The sequence below is a fragment of the Natator depressus genome, chromosome 1, assembly GCF_965152275.1.
Source record: "Natator depressus isolate rNatDep1 chromosome 1, rNatDep2.hap1, whole genome shotgun sequence".
In the NCBI taxonomy this organism is placed as follows: Eukaryota; Metazoa; Chordata; order Testudines; family Cheloniidae; genus Natator; species Natator depressus.
Genome location: NC_134234.1, coordinates 34,814,864 through 34,838,059, shown reverse-complemented (window position 1 = coordinate 34,838,059; position 23,196 = coordinate 34,814,864).

Genomic DNA, 23,196 nt, shown 5'->3' with positions numbered 1-23,196 from the left:
ACACCAACCTAACCAACTTCAAGACCTTATATCTGTCCCCTTCTCCTCCCTGTCCCTACCCCCATATTACCCAATGTCAACATCATCTTTCATGTCACATCCTAATTTAGAAACTGGTCTTGCTCACACTACACATTGGGACTATTTCCATTAGGCCATATCATGCCATCCAGTTTTGTACAGAAGTCCCCATTACTGTCAGTGGAAGATCTGCATAAAAACTGATGCCACAATATTGTCCATTGACTTTAATTGGGCTACTCATGCGATTTAAAATTGTTCAGGCAGTGAGTATACACAAGATCAGAACCCTAGACTGTAAACTCTTTGAAGCCAAAGACATTTTCTTTTATTTCACTGACAAGCTCCATGTATATTTATCATGTAATAGAAATCTGTACCATCCGATGTCTTCACCATCTGCCCTCAGTTAATTCCACTGATTACAGTGAACTAATATAAATGTTCATGATGACACTGTATGCTTGATGATCAGTGCATGATATCTGGAAGTGAAGCAATTCAGAATGCAGTACTACTAAGATCCATTCTATTTCCACGAGTAGTACCGATTCCCTGGTCCGGTAATGTTTCAAGAAATCACTCCTATGGAATATGTGGACCAATTATTATCTCTGTACAGATACTGGTATGATGACAAGGTAAAAGAAATCCTGTTAAGGTGGAGGTTTGCTTTCTTGGGAGTGGAGCTGTTATAAGGGGCTAACTAAGGGAAAGATCACCACAAAACATAAAAGCTGTTTCAAGTTCAAAGCTAACAAACATAGTAGAACACATATATACAAGCACACAGACTTTCTCTAATCTATCTTCCATACAGACTTTGGGCCATTTCCTCAGCTTGTAGGAATCAGCACAGACCCACTGAGGGCAACTAGTATCTGACTATGGGTAGAGTTCTTCATGTAACTTAGAGGATTCTAAGTACAGCTGTTCTAATGAAGCACTTGTATTCTAAATTGCCTCCAAATGTAAATATTATTACACCAAACACAATGGTATCCACTCATTTGAGAACCCCTTAGGTACACATCGCTGGTCGGAAAACTATTTCCTGAGCTATCAAACTTGAGTAATTTTGGCCACATTATTGTACTGAGGATGAAATTGTACATTCCTTATTCTGCAGTCACAGAGTATAAACAAATGCTTATTTCCAATGAATATACCAGAGATTTAGCCTAATACAGTGAATTGGCCATAAAACATAAGCTAGGGCATAAAACAATGGAAACTTCCACGTTTGAGTAAATTTTTAGGTTTTCAAGGTATAATAATAAATGACCCCCTATTATGTATAATATTAAAAACCTAAGCCAAAATGGCACTTTTATGCAATTCTTCTACCTTTCAATGTGTCCTTAATGGGGAAAAATGCATTCACTTTTTTTAATTGAGAAAATAAAACTGCATGTCCTTGAATGGCCTCAACACATTGACTCTGACTCTGAAGTGCAATTTGTAAGGGGAGTTTTTTTCTGACTTGGTAAACATAAAACTTTTTTTAACCAAGAGCCTCAAGAAAGAAAGTCATTTTACAATGACCTCTATTTCCTGTACTCTGAAATTCTTTATAGACCCCTTTATAATTTCTTCACACTTGAAATGATAGGCTAGCTCTCCAGAGCATTATGAAGAACAATGTGAGCAGGAGTAGTTAACAGGCATAACCACAAAGAAATATCTGTCATAACAAGCTATGACAGTTAGAATAAACTCAAACTGCCATATGTACATAGGCACATGTAGGGTTGCTGACCTCCTGTCAGGTTTTCATTGAAACAGTCAAGTTCTTAAAAGCTGTACTCTGTGTCAGGATGAAGGCAACATTTATCAATTTTTCTTCCTTGCTGCCACCTCCTCCCCCATTAAACCTTTTAAAAGTTCAGGAATGTCTTTAATTAAAAAAAAACACAATGTTATTAGAGTGAATTTAGTGATAGTGTAAGATACCAGAAAAACTACAATGTAAACTTTAGTTTTTTGTCGATACAAAGAACAGATAAAACACATGAAAATTCAGTATTATTTATCTGTTACGGTGTGTTTTGATTGCAGAGGGTGGAGGTGAAAATTTATCACTAGTATTAGATGCAGTTTTAAGGACTGAATTAGCAGTAACTATGATGCACCTTCATATTGTACTTTTCATCCCAATGAATTCTAAGGCAGTATATACTTACAATGCCTGACCTTTGATACCGTGGTGATAATTGCCTTAAAAATCCCCCAAAAAGATATAACCACTAAAAAAAATTGCCACCACTGAGGTGGAACTATGGGTGATATCCAACACACTGTACACTGAGTAACAGTTTGGGGAGGGGAATACTGGAACAAGCCTCTTTTAAAAGTGCATGGGCTCTGTAATAGAATCATAGAAATGTAGGACTGGAAGACACCTTAAGAGATCGTCTAGTCCACCCCCGTCCACTGAGGCAGGGCCAAATAAACCTAGACCATTGCTGGCAGGTATTTGACCAACCTGTTCTTAAAAACCTGCAATGATGGAGATTCTATAACATCCTCAGAAGCCTGTTCCAGAGCTTAAATATCCTTATAGTTAGGAAAAAACTTTCTATCTAATCTAAGCCTTCCTTGCTGCAGATTAAGCTCATTACTTCTTGTTTTACCTTCAGTGGACATGGAGAACAATTGATCACTGTCTCCTTTAGAACAGCCCTTAACATAATTGGAGACTTATCTGGTCTCCCCTCAATCTTCTTTTCTCAAGACCTGAACATGCCTAGGTTTTAACCTTTTCTAATAGGTCAGGTTTTCTAAACCTTTTATCATTTTTTGTTGCTCTTCTCTGGACTCTCTTCAATTCATCCACATCTTTCCTAAAGTGGGGCGCCCAGAATTGTTCAATGTCAGGCTCTAAGTGGTAGGACCCTTCTTCCCAGTGTCGCCCCTGCCCTGTCAGGGTTATGATCCAAGCCTGGCCTGCAGAGCCTCTTGGCTGAGGCGTCTCCCTGTGCTGGGCCTGCTGCCCAGGGTTCCCCTCGCTCTCCCCAGCTGCTCACCGTACCCAGCTCCAGACTGCTCCAGCCCCAGCTCCACCACTCTGTCTCAGCACTGCTGCTGCTCTGCCTCCAGCTCCCTGGGCTGCTTCTTTGGCCCCTCTGGCTCTGGTTGCTGCAGCTCTGCTCCCAGGACAGGTCTGCTCTGCAGGCTGCTTCTGTGACTCTGCTCCCAGCACTGACCTGCTTTCTGGGCTCCTTTTCTGGCCCCTCTGGCTCTGGTTGCTGCCGCTCTCCTCCCAGGGCAAGTCTGCTCTCTCTGGGCTGTGCCTCTGGCTTTGGGGCTGCAGCTCTGCTCCCAGGACAGGGTCTGCTCTCACTGGGCTGCTTTGCTGGTCCCTCTGGATCTGGCACAGCTCTACTCCCCAGCTTAGCTTGAGCCCCTGCTTTCTCCTTAGCTTGGCCCCCACTCTGTCTGACCCAGGCAAATCCAGCTCACATGGAGGACGGGACCTCCCTGGCCTCCTGACTCCCTGATTAGCCTGCCCGCCCTGCCATTCAGGCTGACCTGGAGCATTGGCCTCTCCCCATTGTTCCTGGGGGCTGTCAGTCTCAGGGTCCTGATTCCCCATCGACTCTTCCCCCTTTTTAGTACTGGGAGCTAGCAACTAAAACACCCCCACTGAATGTTAGTAAGGGGGCAACAGTCCCCTTACATAAAGTCTTTTTGTCCTGCTCTTGGTTCATACTGGCCAATTTACCTGCTATACTATAATCGGGGAAGAAAGAAAACTCCTCAGATTTGACACCTTGCTGGAACAGTCAACATTCAGCCAACGTTTCTTGGCTTGTTGCACCTCTAAGTTTGGTGTCTTCTGAGCAACCTTTTTCCAAACACACAATCTACTCCATTTTAAATGTTTATGCTGAACACTCTCATCTACATGTTTCTGTGTCAATAAAAATGGTTTTTGCCCGTTAGTGCATTCATGTTCTTTTCAAACAAGTTAATTAATTAAACATAATATTGCATTAGTCCATTTATAAAGGCTTATAGCCTTGGAATAAAAAAGTAAATCATTTACATTTTCTGCAGTGAGTGACCTGCTGGATATTGCTGCAGGAACTGAACTCCTCTACTGCTCTATAGCTGTCGCTATTTCATACGGCCAGGCTCTTTTTTGGAACAACCTGTGAGGATGGAGGAAAGCTATAGAACTGGTATTTAAAGTATGAAAATATTTAAGATGGTTATTTTACACTGTCATTTTAAAAAATAAATAAACTGTGTTTAACTGTGTGCAGCATGCACTCCCTTTGATGGCCATCTTGTTGCAATGGCTGGTACAGAGTAAAACTGGTGCATAGCCGTTTAACTTTGTAATGTGTGGGTGCTGGCTGGTGTTGGTGGCCTGTGAAGTCAGACTAGATGATCTAGTAGTCCATGCTGGCTTTAAACTTACTCCTTTTCTTTGTGTATGACTCACTGCTTCCTCTCCCCCTCTTCTTTAGCTGCCCAGAAGCAGTCCTTAAGCACTGGTCAGCACAAGAACTGCAATTGCAGCCAGTCTCTGTGTGTGGGGGGTGCATTTTGTTCATCTGCTGAAAGGCCCGCCACACTTTGATCCTTAATAGACAGACCATGTTGTTAATCCACTTCCAGTTTCAAAATATTCAATAATAATGTACCCAAGTGAGTTAGTCTATAATTTCCCAGGTTGGTTTTCCCTTATCTTTATTGCTAATAATTATGCTGCTTTATACATTCTTATTCATAACCTGCAAAGCTGTCTGCGTTGACACTTGTGCCCTTGAAATTGGGAATTAATGTGCGTATAATTCATCAAAATATAAATCCTCCTAATTTAAATAATGTAGTGTGAACATATTTCTCTAATACTAAATTTCAGCAATTCTGAGGCTGCTACATTAAAAGCTAATGTTTTGCACATCTGTCAAAAATGTGTTAAATGGGTAACCCAAACAATATAATCAGTGCTGCAAGGTTGAGGATGATATGACACTTGTTAGTACACATTTCAATATGTATGCATATTTTAAAATGAGTAAGTTATTCAAGCTAATATGTGGTATGACTAGCTAAACTGGCATGTATTGAAACTGAGAGAACATTTTAAAGTCATTTGCTGCTTAGATCACAGTAACAACTGTCAGAGTAGCAGCTGTGTTAGTCTGTATCCGCAAAAAGAAAAGGAGTACTAGTGGCACCTTAGAGACTAACCAATTTATTTGAGCATAAGCTTTCGTGAGCTACAGATCACTTCATCGGATGTAGTGAGTGCTCAGCAGATCTGCAAATCAGTTCCCAGAGTCTTAAGTTGGGCACCCAGAGAATGAGGAACACACAATTCTGACCACCTCTGAAAAGTACATGTTCAGTGATTTGCCCAGTGTCACGTACAAACTCTATGGCACAGGCAGGGAGAGAATTCAGTACTCCACAGCAGCATTCAACTGTCTTAACCATGAGACTGTCCTTGTGGAGAAAGTGAATAAGGAAGTGTGGATTTGGGGGGGGGTTATTTATTTATTTATTTATTTATTACCCCTTCCTATAACACACACACCAGGCATCCCTCAATGGAAACTAATAGGCAGCAGGTTTAAAATAAACATAAGCCGGTCCTTCTTCACACAATGCACAGTTAACCTGTGGAACTCATTGCCAGGGCATGTTGTGAAGGCCAAAAGTATAACTGTCTTCAAAAAAAGAATTAGGTACGTTCATAGGTCCATCAATAGGTATTAGCCAAGATGGTCTGGGACACAACACATGCTATGAGTGTTCCTAAACCTCTGACTGATGGAAGCTGGGACTGGACAATGGGATGGATCATTCGATACTTGCCCAGTTCTGTTCATTCCCTCTGAAGCATCTATCCACTGTGAGGTCGATGGACCATTAGTTTAACCCAGTATGGCTGCTCTTATATGAGAGAGGGCAGTGGTGGAGATGAAATTGAAAATAGCTATCTGTCGCTGTTCTGCAGCTAACACACTTGGACAGACAGGGCAATCGACAGGCCCAGGAAAAACACAGAAAGTTCCTCTGCCATTAGCTGCCCTGATCTAGAAGACTCAGAAGAAACAAGGGTTATGAGCAACAACACAGAGGACCAACAGGACACCAACCAATAGAATGAATTAAGTCCCCACCATCAGCAATAACACAAATAAGCAGTGGAAGACTGGTTTGAATACCAGCATACTTGAAGGACTATGAGGTCTAACAGGTCTCATTAGGATTGTAATGCAGGCCGTGTCCCTGTGGTGGGCTATGAATGAGTGACCTCTGACCAAGGATGTCGGCAAAGGCTTGTACAGAAGACACAATGACAAAGAAAGACCTGGAAAAGAGAAGTGGAAAAGAATGATGTAGCAACCTGTGTGGAACCTGGATGAAAGAAAACAGGTTGCATGAGGGAAAAGTGTGAAGGAGTCACCAGGAAGTTAGTCTGTGTGCCTGGGACTTGAATGCCAGCTGCAGCTGCAGCATCTCAGTAAATGATTATCTTAATAAAGAGCCAGTTTACTTTTACAAGCATGGAGTCCTCTCAAGTTATTTACTCAAGCATCCAATACATGAAACACAAATAACAGCTATTTGTAATTATATCAATATTTTGTTACCACTATTTATTTACCACTAAAGTATTTGCCGATGAGATTTGTTAGGAGGCATGGAAAAAATACAAATGTATATTACAATTATTTTCATTTTAATCTGTAATCTCATCAGACCAGGAACTATGTTTCCAGACTACCTAACACAATAGGGCCCCAAAAGTAGAAAGCATGGACTTTGAATTTACTGGGCCAGATCCTCAGCTGCAATATACCAGAATTCTTCCACTGATTTCAGTGAATCTAAGTATATTTATATGGGCTGAAGATCTGGCCCATTCTATTTGGTCTTGACTTTATCTTTGAAGAGCCACACCTTAGTAATATTATGGGAGTTCAGGCAGGAAATAGATGATCTGCTGAAATGTGCTCAGTTTAATCTCGCTCATGTAATCTGCATTCCCTATGTAGTTTATATGACAACTGAAAAGAGGCAGATCCACCCAAATTGGGGAGGAAAGTGGAAAGTGTAAGATCAGAAACATTATTTTTGGTGCCAAAAAATGAGTTGTGTCCCAAAGCAAGATTAGGTTGGACTGAATAAGGTTCCATAAAGTTAGAACAGCCACACATTCCCATAAAACATTTTTTTCCATTTAAAAACTTGCTGTAAGTGTAATTGGAGGCATTTAACAATCTGATGTAGCTGACATTTAGTCTCCTAAAAAAATAAATTGTTCTACAGCTAATTACCACTTGGCTGAACTGTTGTTCATGGTTACTAAATGACTATCCAAGTGTGCAGTTCTGGATGGTAACTGTATTATGTCTTCTGATGAGAAACATGAGGTTAGATCTCAAACCTGTCATAACATTATGTTGAATTTACTACTATAGTCTGGCGCTCTAGAAGCCTTGGCCAAAAGAAAGGGTTACTTTTCTCTTTTCATTTAAATCTTTAATATGCAGAGGGGGGAAAACGGAACAAATGAATTGTGGTTTATAATTCTGCGAGTGGCACTTTATTTTTACAGCGATCACCAGGAAAACATAAGATACTATGAGGTGTATCTGTGCTAATGAATAGAACTCAAATAAGAGCTAGCAGTAATAGAAAACACTGATCATTTCTCAGATACTCATGTTCCCCTCTCAAGCATCTTTGGTTATTTTTCATTTGGTTATTTTTTTCCTAAAATTCTTTATCTCCCATTTATCTAGCAATACCATGCCTCGGATATTAGAATAAGAGATGATTTCTTGCTGTGAACATTTTATATGATCAATACCCCATAACTGCAAATAGGCTGGGTTTTTTTTTTCTTCAAAACCATTGATTGGACAGTTTTCTGGAACTTTTATTTGGCTACTTGGGCATCCAGGTCTGAGTCCTCCTTCAACCCCTACTCCCAGCCACAAAGTGAAAACTAGATACAAAGTGACTGCCTCCATTTCAACAGGATTTCATAATGATTAGCTGATACAGTTTGGCTTGGTCTACATAGACTACAAAGTCATGATTAGCACTGTCGCCTAACGCCATTGTTCAAATGGTGCTCAGCCCCACTAATGTTTTCTAAGATAGACGAGCGCCGAACAGTTGTTTCTCCAGGCCACCCTTCTCTGAGCGTAGTTGCACTTTAATTTTTCCTCCATTATCCAACCATAACCGCTACCAGGCAACATATGGATTAGTGAGAAATAAACACACTCGTACTCTCTAGTGTAACTGCTGAATGATGGTATCACTGGCTAAAACCCTGTATTTTGCTTCACGAAGTCTGCTACCCATCTCTTCCCCCCCGCCCACACACACTTTTAACAGAAGAATGGAAAGGTGTGGTACTGGTCAACATTATTTGCCTACTATATATAAACTGGCCTCGGATACTGGAGTCAATGTTTCTTTTTATTAAAGTAAGAATTTAATTTAATTTAATTTTTATAATGAGAGAGTCAAATCCACCACTATCTTAGTGGTGCTTGGCCTGTTGTTGGTTTTTTTGTTTTTATTTTTTTTAAAAGGGATTCTATCATTTGTTTGATTTGATTTAGGACAGAATTATAACTTTACCTTTGCTAAAACTAAGACTAGTATAATACATAGAAATGCAAGTGCAAACATTAGTACAAATTAGCATGGCTTGTCTTAAATAATAAAATCAATTATACGTCACAGCTTCAGGCTCAATCATATTTTATTTACATAGCAACACAGTCGTGTAGCTTCTTCAAAGGCAGTGTTAAGAAAATTTTATATCATTTACTGGCTTGCCTTTTCCAGCATCAGTTAATGTTGTGGCCTTTTTTAATAGATTTTTTTTAAAAAAAATAGTTAATCATAGTTAGTACTTCTTCCTATGGGAGTTGTGGTATTTTCACAGTCTGATTAGCAGCTGGTACAGAGCATTTTGTATGATTAAAAAAAAGCAATATTTACTATAGATTTATGTAGTGAAACGTATCCAATCCAAACTGTCAAATGCTGTGCTAGCAAATTTCTAGGGGAGGAAACCTACACACTCCTTTTGAGATTGAATGCCACAGTGATTTTGAAATAACACTCACCTTATGCTCAGAAGTTCAAATCCTGCATTCCATTCTCAGACAAAGCTCCCATTAAAGTCAATGGGAGTTTTGCATGAGGAAGGAAAGAGTAAGGATTCTAAGATAGGACCCAGTGTAAGCAGATTGTTTAACCAGGTAGAAAGCATCTTATACTTGCCTGTCTCTGCAACCTGTGCCTGGGGCTCTCTTCACATGCAGTCCACATGGGAGGACAACATGACTGAGCAATCTCTCATTCAGGTACAAGAGTGTTTCTGGACAAATCCAGAGGGTACCCCTCAATGGCTCGGTGCTATGACCGTTGAGAGCAACGTTGCTGGACTCGAAATGATCAGCATGGCAAGCTAAAAGTTCATCCATCCACAGCATGAGGGACCCTCCCTGGTCATTGCTGATCACTGACGAGAGGAACTAATACCCTTTCAGCAGAGGAGACTGGCAGAGGCTTGCACTGGGGTTACAGTGGTGACAGCTCCCAAATTCTTCCTCACTAAGTTATTTGGGTTTGAAGACTGCTGAAGGAAAGACAGGAAGGCCTGCAAAAAATATTCTTAAAGATATGCCGTTGTTTGGTTGGTCAGTTAGTTCGTTTATTGGTTTGTGGTAGTGCCTATGGATCCAAGTTATATTCCAAGGAACCCATTGTGTTCGGAACTATATATACAGAACAAAAAGACAGTTCCTGGGCAGCGCAGCTTACAATCTTCTTGAGTTGCTTAGAGTATAGCATTTTGGATGTTTTTCCATCGACTTCAATGGGAGCAAGATAGATCCCTGATTTCTACTGAATATGATCCAACCGAATCGCTTAAGGTGCAAGAAAAGGGACTGTATTTAAGGAAGACTGGATAAAAAATTCTAATCTGATTCGATAGCACTTTGTACAGGTGTAAATGCCTATACAAACAGTGGAGAAATAGGCCCCACATCTTTACCAACTAAACTTAAATATCAAAATATTTCAGTTTAATTTAGGTCAGTTAAATTTTTTACATTTCTGTTCTCTTACCAAGTTTGGCTCAGATTCCAACACCCTTACTCATAGTGGGTAACATCTTGCACTTCAGGAAGTCCCACTGAAGTCAGTGGGACCCACTTGTGGGGAGTCAGGTTCTACTTCTTATAGGTGAACGTGTCAGAATGTGCCTGGCTGGTTATTCACTGAATCCATGAATCAAGAACTGACTATGGTTCCATTCTTGGAAGCTGCCCTACACAGGCACAGGGATGTATCTCCCAGAAATATTTGCAAGATTGGGACCAATTTTCCTATTTTTTTTAATTAAAGGTCTAATTCTGCTTTCACTTGCCATGATGTACATCAGGAGTAACTGCACTGAAGCCAATGTGATTGTACAGGTATGAGACTGGGATATGTCAGACCCTTAAAAAGCATCAGCTGATCCAGAACCTAAAATTTCTAGATCTTGATATTCATCTCTTAAAAAGAACCTGAGGTCAAAGAGACAAAACTGAGATTACATGACACCATGGTAACAAAGGCCATAGGGGTCAGATCTCAATATGTGGCCAGAGCCTACACTTTGCTGTGTGCATCATACAAATCAATGGGGAGTATGTGGAGAAATGTTCCCTTTATTAATATACTCCTAGTGTCAGCATAAATGATAAAAAAAAGGCCATGTGTTGTAATATCTGTTGTATGAATCATTTTTAGGACTAATAATTTTTTCCAGGGCTAAGACTTCCCCAGTTGTTTATAAGCCATCTGTTGAGTGAGAGAACATTAGACTTTTTTTCCAGTCTTCAGAAATAGTAATCCTAGTAGCTAATTAATATCATCTGAGCAAGACTGATAGCTTTATTAGGAGATAATTACTCTAAGATAAGAGGTTTATTTAAAATATTGTACTGTTGTGGTTTTTTTACACCATTCAGAATCAGCTTTTTACACAATCACATCCAATATGAATGGGAGCCCATTTGTCCACAATCTCCGCAGCATAAATCATTGCTCTGACAATGACACTCATGATAAAGCTGAAAACCCTGAGTTTGATTAATGGGTGGAATTTAGCTGTATGCAGAGGGCCAGCACAAAGCTGGGCAAGAAATATGACCATTATAATTTCAGACATTGAAATAAGGGGGAGTCACTCCGTGTTTGGCAGTCAGAATGGTTTTTGAACAACCCATGCTTATGTTTCTCTAATATCTGAGACCAGCTCTAAGTTGAACGCTGCATTCACAGTGGGATCCACTCAACTGACATATATCAACAAAGTGAGGTATTTGGTAAGGATTATGTGCTACCCTGTTTGGATAATGAGCCACTAGCCATCAGGAGTGTAGCACAAATACCTCTTAGTAAAATTTCGCCCTCGATGAGCTTTAGTTGGAGTTTCCAACACCACCCCCTCCTCCAATATGGGTTTAGTGTCTTAGTTTCCACTATACTGCAAAGTGCTCCTGTGACATTCTCAACTGCTGCTGAAGTTGTGATTTGGGGGACTCAGCTCTTCACAGGATTGAAAGATGCGGCCTGACTCACAATGTTGTCCTTTAAATGGCAAATCCTGTGAGATTGCAAAATATGCAACTCCAACTGACTTCCCTGGAAAGTGTGCACAGAGCTAGATAATATAAATACAGGACTTCGGTGGTAATTGAGAGCAGTCGGCATTAGGGCTGGCAGGAAAACAATGATATTGCTTCATGAAATAAAAAAATCAATGTTGACTATTTTCCATTCTGATGCAGAACCAAACCAAGACCTTTTTGAAATTTTCCATGAAAAAATGAGGAAGAGGGAGAGAGACACTCCCCCCGCAAACTCCAAAATAGCCAATTGGTCAGGACACTCACCTGGAAAGTGGAAAGCCCTGGTTCAAGTCCCCGATCTGCCTGCTTAGGGGCAGGAACCTGAAACTAGTTTCTTGCATCCCAGCTAAGTGCCTTAACCACTAGGCTCTTGGCTATTCTGGGTGATTCTCTCACTTTCATTTTGAACAGCAATTCCATCCTGGACCTGAAAAGCATTATCAACAAGTTTTTCTTTGACAATCATATGTTCACATGAAAAGTTTTGGTTTTGAAAAATGAGTATTTTTCGAGAAAAACCTTTTTGTTTTGTAAAAGTTCTGACCAGCTGTACTCAGGGTTGTAGGACAGGGGTGGAAAACTTTTCTGCCCGAAGGCCACATCTGGGTGGGGAAATTGTATGCAGGGCCATGAATGTAGGGCCGGGGCAGCGGGTTGGGGTACGGGAGGGAGTGTGGCCTGTGGGAGGGGGTGCGGTTTGCATGAAGGGGTTCAGGGCAAGGGGTTGGGGTCCAGGAGGGGCGTGGGGTGCATGAAGGGGCTCAGCAGGGGGTGAGGGGGCTCAGGGCAGGGGTTCAGGATGTGGCGTGCTTGAAGGGTTTGGGGTGTGGGCCCCAGCCCAGTGCTGCTTAACTTCCTGTCTGCCCTGGCCCCAACCCAGTGCTGCTTACCTCGCTGCTCCGCTCCCGTAAGTGGCCAGCATGTCCAGCAGTGGCTCTTGGGCGTGGGATGGGGCAGGCAGCTCCGTCGCGTGCTGCCCTTGCCTGTGAGTACCACCACCAGAGCTCCCATTGGCTGTGGTTCCCAGTTCCCTGCTAATGGGAGCTCCGGGGGGTGGGGGGGCGGTGCCTGAAGGCAAGGGCAGTGCATGGAGCCCTCTGGCCCCCGGCCTCTCCAGGGGCCACAGGGACGTGGTGCTGGCCGCTTCCAGGAGCAGTGTGGGGCCAGGGCAGGCAGGGAGTCTGCCTTAGCCCTGCTGCACCAGGGGGCTGGCAATCCCGTGGGCCAGACTGAACACCTTGATGGGCCAGATCCGGCCTGCGGGCCATAGTTTGCCCTCCCCTGCTGTAGGAGATATTCAATTCCTTGTAGCAATGGGTCCTTGCTGACAGCAGTATTAATGGCACCTCATTTAAATATTGTTAAGCACTCTTGATGTAAAAAGCATTTATTTTAATGCAACTATATAACTTCTTTCTTATCTCACCAATATTTCACTTGTTACATGAAAGACTAATTTGCAAATATCATTCTTATTCTGCAGAACCCTCTTACCTTAGAAGTTTTTTTCCCCATAGCTGGATTTTAAGATATTATAGAAGTTTCAAAACCCTTTAATCTTGCTGTACCACTTGCAAGGCATACTTATGAAAGCATAATAATGTGCTTTCATTTGTATTATGGAAATTATATACACAACCCATATAAAAGACATCTGAGATGCAAAGAAGAGCTTTGAAATAAATGCAGCTGGACACATTTTCAGATATTTTCAGTGCTGGAAAAAACATGAGATTTGTAAAACAGTATGCTAAAATGTTAACATAGTATAATAATAATTATAATGTTAAAAAAACAACCTGAAAGCAGCAATTATATCATAAGAGATTCATATACTGTGTGTAACAGTGAAAACTGGAAAATATTCACGCACACACACAATGTGAAAGACATGGAAGTTTAATACAGTCAACCAAACCAGATAGTTCCATGCATAGTATAATACACTGGTATCTTGCCACATATTTTTCCCCAAAGTTTAAAGGCTGGGCTTAGTTCACAGTGGCATCACATTGATTTTACACTGGTCCAACTCCATAGAAGTCAATGGAGTTATATCAGCATAAAACTGATGTAAGTTTGACTCATGCCCCATAGATTTAAGTGCTGGTACATTGGCTATTTCAGAATAGTTTATCCCAGCTATTTTTAATACCATTTGCTGTAAGTGAGCTTGGAAACCATTTTCCAATGTAAACCTCTGTTTGTTTTTAAATCATCAAAACTTCCTGAACAATCACCTTTTTGGTTGACCATTTTTATGCCTAGCCCCTGCCTGAAGGTGATTATTTTTTAAATAGCCTGAACAAAATGGCTTTGTTGAATGATGGGGGATCTTTCACTATAAGAAAATGTAACCCACACACCTCCTCAGTGTGGTGTTCTGTGGTATGGCACCGAGACCACATAGAGAGAGTTAATGAGTCTGCTTTACCGTCTTAGTTGGCTTTTAGCTCATGCAGCAGAGGCTCATGCACTAAGTTCCAGAGGCCCCAGGTTTGATCCTGCCTGCCGAGGACTGGGGTCATTCGGCATTACACAAACGCAAAAGAGCTCTGTGTCAGAAATGTCTGGAAATTTGAATCTTGATGTGGACGTAGGTATCAATGAGGACTTAGCTTGGTTTGGGGAGAAAATAATTTTAGTTCAGTGTCATTTCTGAGCATGTGCATTGGGTAAGAGTTTCACACATCTTCATGAATGCCCTCACATTCTGGGACATTATTTCATATCCTCAAAACACAGCCTGGTCTTAGGGGCTTAGCAGAGACCCAAGCTGCTGCTGCTATGACTATTTGCATGACAGACACTAAATATTTCTCTGAAAAAATATTCAGCAAAATTCTCAAAAGTCCCTCCTGAAAACCTGGCTTTAAGACCAGGGACAGTATGAGCAGGGGGTTGGACTAGATGACCTCCTGAGGTCCCTTCCAACCCTGATATTCTATGATTCTATGAAAAAACCTGCAAGCAGGGTAGTATTCTCTGTTCTTCCTTTTTCTTGTCAGTTGTGTAGTTAGATATATTGCTGTTGTAAAATGCACACCGTCTATGGTGTATCTGATGGGGCTGCATTAATGTTCAGAGTGGACCTTTTTTGTATTTCCTGACTTAGGCCTCCAATCCCTCAAATATATTTGCATATACTTAACTTTACTCATGAGAGTAGTCCCAATGAAGTCACGGGAACAACTCACAGGCATGAAGTTAGGCACGTGTTTAAGTGCTTGTGTAATAGGGACAGGGGCGGGAATGCTCAGTATAACTATACACTCCCCTTCCTGCACCTCGGCGTAACTCTTTGCCAGTGCACAAGTCAGAGTTCTGTCTTTTCAGGCCTTTTCAGAAAGCATTACATAGAGTTAAACCTCAAGAGTGTTGTATGTAAAACCCTGATAAATGCATGCTAATAATTCCCAGTCAGGTTCCAAAGTGAGAGTACAATACTTGTTTTAGTAAAAACAAATATTTAATGCATATAAACCACATTATCAATAGTATAAAATATTGTAAATCATGTTTGGAATACTATGAATAACTTTTAAACAAATGCTATTAGACAGTAAGTATATTGGTGTTCCTCATACAGACTTACCCCTTTGTTTCTAATACAGTACAAACATTCAGCTATGAAGTTTCAACATAACATTTCCAGTACTTTAACACATACATCACAACACATTCCCCTCAGGTCTTCTCTGAGAGGATTTCTCAGTTGTCACAGAGTGACCATAATATGGTGCGCGCATGTGTGTGTCTGTCCCCTGGACTCTTTAGAGCTTGAGAAATTGCAGCGTCTCAATCCCTTTCAAACACTTCAGAATGCTGTTAGCAAATGGTCTGTGGGTCTCCACAGCTAGCAGCATTCCATCCTTTGGGTTAATAGCTGACTAGTGCCTGGTCCTCTCAGTTGCTAGTGAAATGTAAGTCTGCAGCCTGTATCCGAAGTGATACAAGGATTGGGAACCAGCCCTCACATCTCTTGGTCGTGTATTGATCAGGCAGGGTCCACAGGTCTGTCTTTAACTCTTGTATTTATAAACTTTCCCCCACTTGTGCTCTGATTTGGCTCAGCTCTCAGAGGGTGATTAGGGTATGACTTGCCAAGTGGGTTGCCCACAATAGAAAAAGTTGTATACAGCCTCGGAACAGCTACTGAGCAGGTCAGGTAACTGCCACACCCTGTTCTGGAAGTTTCTGTGTCATTCTAACTTAGTGTGGTGTTTAGATGTTGCTTGTAATTATTAGAATTGGGAGCACTGGCTATTGGGAGTCTGAAAGGACAGGAAACAGGAAGGAGGGGGAAGGAGTTGAAGAGGCTGAGGGAGAGCTACTGAGGGTGTAGCAGCAGCTTGGAAAAGAGATTTCCACTTTAAAAAATAAAGTCCTGTTGAAGTTTGTTAGTACGCTGCCTGGCTACTACAACATTTTGGCGACGAGGATGGATCTTCTACCTCTGAACCCACCTGCACCCTTTCTACAAAGCCCAGGTGAGCCTCCAATTGCTTTTACTGCCTGGATCCATATGTTTGAGACTTATCTGCTTGCAATCAGTGCTACAGAGATTTCTGAAGTAAGAAAGTGTGCTCTGCTAATCCATTGCCTTGGAGCAGAAGGCCAGTGTATATTTTACACTCTTCCCCTTGCAGACGATAAATATGAGACCGCACTCACTGCATTAAAGAACTTTTTTGTACCAAGAGTGAATGTAGTAGCTAATCGCTACAGATTTCACCAGCGTGAGCAGAAACGAGGGGAGACTATAATGCAGTATATTGCTTCCCTGAGGAGTCTGATTGTAACTTGTGACTTTGGGAATATGGCAGATGAGATGATTAGAGACCAGCTCATTGAGAAAACAACCATGCTTTGTGTAAGAGAATGTTTACTTCTAGAACTGCAGCTTACACTAGAAAAAGCAATAACCATTGTTACCCAGATTGAGTCAGCTACAACTGAAGCCAAAATAATGAGCATGGATACAGGAGGCACAGTCCAGGCTGTGACTCCTCTGAAGAAAATTTCACTACCACTGCAGACAAACAATTACAAGAGGAAAACTAATTAAAAACCACCAAATCAGCAAATTCAAAATAAAATAAAAGCTTGCTTTCGCTGTGGATCCCCACAACACCTTGCAAGCTACACAGGATGTCCGGCAAAAGTAGCTCAGTGCAATCATTGCAAAAAGATTGGGCATTTTGCTAAAGTATGTTGCAGCAGCCAGTTCAATCAACAGGTGCATGCAGTTACAATACCAGATGTTACTGTGCTGAGCATGGACAAAATCACCACTGCACATAATCCAGAACAAATAAAGTGCACAGTAAACGTTTCCGCCATACCCTCAGGCAAATCACACTCTATTCAGCTAATGTTGGACACTGGCTGAGCAGTATCTATACTACCTGATTCCATCTATTTGCATTACTTTAAAGATGTGCCTCTTACTGAACCCAAGCTTCACTTGGTGTGCTATTTGAAAAACCATATTCCCCAGTATGTGGCTGCCTGCCAGCAATAGTTACTTTTGGTGATTGCTATGTAACTGCAGAGTTCTACATCATCCACAAAGGCACTCCTAACCTTGGCAGAGATTTATTGGCTGCTTTAAATCTCAGGGTAGTTAATGGACAAATTGATCTTCCTCAGCAGAGCATTCTTGCAGTACACACACCAGTTTTAGCTGGGAGCCAACACCAGGTTGAGGAGAAACTCAGCTGTGCTTATAGGTTTCTGCATAAAGTGAAAATGTGGAATAATGTGATGCCTGTATGACAGAAATTACAGCGCTTACCATTTTTAGTCAGGGAAGCTGTTTCAAAGGAACTTAGAAAACTTGTTCAAGAGGACATTATTGAAGAGAGTAACTCCTTAGAATGGGTTTCACCTATAGTACTGACGCAGAAGAAGGGTGGAGGCATTTGCCGTTGTGTGGACTTAAGGGAGCAAAATAAAGCTATTGTGATTGACAGCCATCCTCTTCCTCACATAGAAGTAGTATTTGCAGAACTCCGTGGAGCAAAGATGTTTTCTACTCTTGACTTGCAGAGTGCATACCACCAGGTTATGTTGCATGAAGATAGCAGAGACCTCACAGCATTTATTACGCGAGGGACTATTCCATTTTAAACTTGTTCCATATGGTCTTGCATCAACCCCAAGTGCCTTCCAAAAAAATGTCATTGATTTTGAAGAATCAACATGGTGCTATTTGGATATTATCATGTTTGGAAATACTTTGGAGGAGCATGACAATAACCTGCAGTCTGTACTAAACTGCATCAGCAAAGCAGACCTCCAGCTCAATAGGTCCAAATGCAAATTTAGACAAACTGAACTCTCCTTTCTGGTACATACAATTTCACAGGCTGGACTAAAACCTGATCCGGCTCATATCCTGGCAATTTCAAATGCTCCTCCTCCAACAGATTTGCAAACCTTACATTCCTTCTTGGGTCTTACCTCCTAGTATGCAAAATTCATTCCCAATTATGCTTCCGTCATTGAACCGTTATGAGAATTACTATGGGGAAGTTCAACCTTAATGTGGACAATGGATGCACAAGCTAGTTTCGAAATGGTGAAAGACTTGATTGTACATTACACTTGCACTATTCAGTCCTGCATTGCCCACAATTGTAACTACTAATGCTTCTGATTATGGACTTGGGGCTGTCCTCACACAACTTCATGAGGACAACACAGAGAGGACTGTTGCATTTGCTTCAAGGACACTAAGTAATGCTGAGAGAAAATATTCTACAGTCGAAAAAGAAGCAAGTGCTCATGTCTGGGCTACTGAAAAATGGAGAACTTACCTGTGGGGCCGCACGTTCAAGTTGTGCACAGACCACAGCCCTTTGACGACGTTGCTCACCACGAAAGGACTGGGAAGAGCAGGATATCGTATTGCTAGATGGTCTGCAAGACTACTCTCTTTCAATTATGAACTGGATTATAAGCCTGGAAACCAAAATGTGGTAGCTGATTGCCTTTCTCGCCTGCCTTTGCCTTCACCAGATGGTCTACCGGAGGATGAGGATGTAGTAGTTGCGCTTATTACAAGTGCTTTCATTGCAGTGACAAGAGAACAATTTCTCTTCTCACTGCAGTGAGAATGCTTGTAATAAGCGCAACTGCTTGTTCAGCGTGTCCAATTCAACAAAAACTATGGGAATTTCTGACAAAGAGATGGCCCAGTAACCCTATAAAACCTTGTCCCAGTTTTGCTGCCTTATTTGAGAGTTCGGGATGAACTTTATTTGCTCGATAGCTGTGTGCTACGAGGTACACACGGGCTACTTGTGCCAGAAGAATTACAGTCAAAACTCATACACCTGGCACACGATACTCATCAAGGAATTGTCTGAACCAAACAACGACTACGGGATCTGTATTGGTGGCCAGGGATGGACTCTCAAACTGAAGCACTCATAAAATCTTGTGTCACTTGCCAAATGCATGATAAGACAGCAGTGACACGTACCCCTCCATTACAGCCTCTTCCTCTTCCTGAATCTGCATGGGAAAAAGTGGCGATTGACATTGTAGGACCCTTTGATACTGCTCCAATTGACTGCCGTTATGCCATCACCTTATTAGACTATTTCAGTAAATGGCCTGAGGTAGCGTTTACATTGCAAATCTCTTCTGCTACAGTAATTAAGTTTCTCTCTTCAGTTTTTAGCAGAGAAGGTAACCCCAAAGAACTGATTTCAGATAATGGTAGTCAATTTACTACCCTGAAGTTTGAAACTTTTCTAGCACAGAGGAACATTTTACACAGAAGGTCATCCCTATACTACCCTCAAGCCAATAGGAAATTGAACAGTTTAACAGAAGTTTGAAAGAGAGTTTGCAAACGGCTAAACTGGAAGGGTGATTGTGGATAACCTTTGCTACTGATTTCTTGCAAGCATACCAGGCTACACAACATGCCACAACACAAAGATCACCCACAGAGTTACTGCATGGGAAACAGATAAATACTAAACTGAACATTGCTGGATTGTTAAAGGCATGACCTGAGGCCCCAGCCGAGGATGATGTGAGAAAAACAGTGGAACAGAACCAACAGAAGTCTAAGGCTTTCACAGACAAGCGGCGGGGTGCTAAGGAACCAAAGTTTGAGTGTGGTTCCTTCGTTAGAATACGAAAACCTGGAATTTTATGGAAAGGGGACCATAAATTCACAGCTCCTCTTAAAATCGTAAAGAAGAAGGGACCTCACACCTATCGCCTTTCTGATGGGCAGGTATGGAATGCTTCTTATCTTGCACCTGCCTATGCACCAAGAGGAGATTATGCCAACATCCAGTCTGCATTGGATGACTTCACCGTAGTATCAACACAACCAAGACATTGCACTGGAACCGGGGCTTGAGAGACGGCCTGTCAGACCCAGACGACCACCTGTCTGGACTAGAGACTATGTTATGTAGTGTCTATAGTGTTTATACTGTTGACAGAAATATTACACTAAAGTGCCTTGTTTCCTATTTGTTCCTGTGGTTAGAACAACGTTTATTGTAATTGGGAGAGTTTCTTAAGAGAGGAGGGAATGTGGTGTTTAGGTGTTGCTTGTAATTATTAGAATTGGGAGCACTGGCTGGTGGGAGTCTGAAAGGACAGGAAACAGGAAGTGGGGGGGAGGAGTTGAGAGGCTGAGGGAGAGCTACTGAGGGTGCAGCAGCAGCTTGGAAAAGAGGTTTCCACTTTAAAAAATAAAGTCCTGTTGAAGTTTGTTAGTACCTTGCCTGGCTACTACAACACTTAGGTCCTCTGCCCTGCTCTCTGCACATGTGCAAAGACACAAGGTATCCAACTAAGATCCATGTCTCCTCCCCACTACTTCCCTCCTACTCCCTTGGAGAAACAAAGTCCAATGCTGCAGTATAAAGCACATGGGTTACTGCTGAAGGTGTTACTGGAGCCAACTGTACAATCCATAACTTTGGTGACTGGCTCCTGTTGCTATAATGGATTAAGCTGACACTCCTGATACAAACACCCCATAAATTTTAGGAAAGTTGTGAAACTGGTGGCTTGGATCCAAATCTAATTACAAATAAACTTTGGCACTCAATGTTCTATTTGCTAAATTAAACTTCATCATAATGAGACTCCTCTATGAAGCAAACTGTGCATTTCTTTAACCAAAAATAAAGTTGGCAAAGCAGTTCAAGTACAAATAATGAGTGCACCTAATTTATATAATATTAAAACAAATTTCAGTTTGAGAAATATTTCTTGATTTGCATTTTTAAATACAACGCACTGATTTGCTTCAGTCAGTTTATTAACCTACAAAAATCATCACAAAGTAGGCACTTTATATTCAAGTTTCTGTGTACTGCATTGCAATGTGCTGTATGTAATAAAGATAATCTATTGATAAAATGCTGCTAGCACAGGGGTTAGCAACCTTTTAGAAGTGGTGTGCCGAGTCTTCATTTATTTACTTTAATTTAAGGTTTCGCGTGCCAATGATACATTTTAACGTTTTTTAGAAGCTCTCTCTCTGTCTATATATTTTATAACTAAACTATTGTCCTATGTAAACAAGATTTTCAAAATGTTTAAGAAGCTTCATTTAAAATTAAATTAAAAATGCTGATCTTATGCCACCAGCCCGCTTGGCCTGGGGTTCCGTTCACCTAGGCCGGCAGTGGGCTGAGCGAGGCCTGGGACCAGGACCCTGGCTGGCAAGGGGCCAGCAGCCAGAACCCCAGACTGGGAGTGGGCTGAGTGTGCTGAGACCAGGGCTGGGGATGAAGGAGCAGGTTGGGGGTTGGAGTGCGGGTTCTGGCCAGGAGCTAGAATGAGGGAAGGGGCTCAGGGTTGGGGCAGGAGGTTTGGGTGTGGAGCGCTTACCTGGGCAGCTCCCATTTGGTGCAAGGGGTGCAGGTGGGAACGTGTGGGGTGTGTGTGTGCAGGAGCTCCTGTTTGGTGCTCAGGGTGGGAGTGGGGATGTGGGGGGTGCAGGAGTCAGGGCAGGGGGCTGGGGGTTTATGAGGAGGGTGCAAGAGTCAGGGCAGAGGGCTGGGGGGGCTGGGTATGTGTGGGGAGTGCCGGAGTCAGGGCTGGAGTTGTTGGGGGGCGGTGCAGGGGTCAGGGCACAGGGCTGGGGTGTGTGGGGAGTGCAGGGGTGAGGGCAGAGGGCTGGGGGTGTGTGTGAGGAGGGCTCAGGGGTCAGGGCAGAGGGCTGGGGGTGTGGGCTGGGGGTGTGGGCTGGGGTCATGGGGGTGCTCCCAGCCCCCCTGCCCTGAGCAGCTCACGGCAGGAGGCTGGAGGGGATATGCCCTGATTCCACCTCCTTCCCCAAGGTCCCCGGAGCTGAGAGCACACTGCGGCTCCGCATTTACCTCTCTCTCTCCCTCCGTCCTTCCGTCCATCCGTAGCAAGGGCCATCAGCTGATCAGCCACAGGAAGGGAGAGGAGGAGGGGCAGGAACCCAGCATGCTGGGGGAAGAGGCGGGGGAGGGGGAAGCTTGCCTGCCCTGCAAGGAGAGAGCTGGGGGTGGAAAAGAGCGGGCCGGGCAGGATTTTAATGGCATGCTGCTGTCTGCCCGGGTCCGGCAGACAGCAGCGTGCCATTAAAAATTGGCTTGCATGCAGTGTTTGGCACGCATGCCATAGGTTGCTGACCCCTATGTTAGCACTTAGGTCATGGACATAAAATTAATAAGTAGGAAAAGCTAAATCAAAATGAAAAATCTCAAATTAGTTTTAAAATAATCAAGCTGAAGTTCCAAAGATGCAACTGAGACCAAAATATGACCCAAAGTTTGTCCTACAGAATTTGCTGGCACGAATCAGACAACCAAGAAATCTGACTTAGCAGATTTTGAGTAACCCAGAATAAAAAGGAATTCAAAACCATGCAAAGATACTAGTAAAAGTTTGTGGATGGATCTAGTTTTGCTCCACCAACATAGCCATGTTGAAATTCATGTCTGAGAGCACAATTTTATGGCTCCACTATGAGGTTTTAAACATTTTAATTCCATGGGATCACAAGTTTGACTCCACCCTCCATTCCTCTGGGCTAGATAAAATTAGTGCCATAAGGCTCCCCGTGTTGAGATCTCATTTTATTTAAGAGCACAAGTTCGACCTAGAGTTTTTGGCCAAAAATTCTGCCTCTCTCCCCGCCTTCTATACTGTTGTGTGGTGTAATATTTGTCAGATATAGGCTTGCTACCTCATCCACTATAAAGGTAGTTACACTTCAGTGGTGCTTTCTGTACACTGTATTGTCTAGAAAGTGCTTTGAGGCCTTTTGGGATGAAAAGACTATTGAAATATGATATGTTGCAGTATTAATTGCACTTAGCCAAGTAAAATTTTAATTAATGACATTTTAACACTTCCACCAGGGAAAACTCTTTTTTTTCCACAGTAAAAATGGAAATGTTTTTTATTTGAGTGCCAACAATGGACTTAGTGCTATGCACTATATTATCTGTATCCATCCTGAAAATTAGCAGATCTC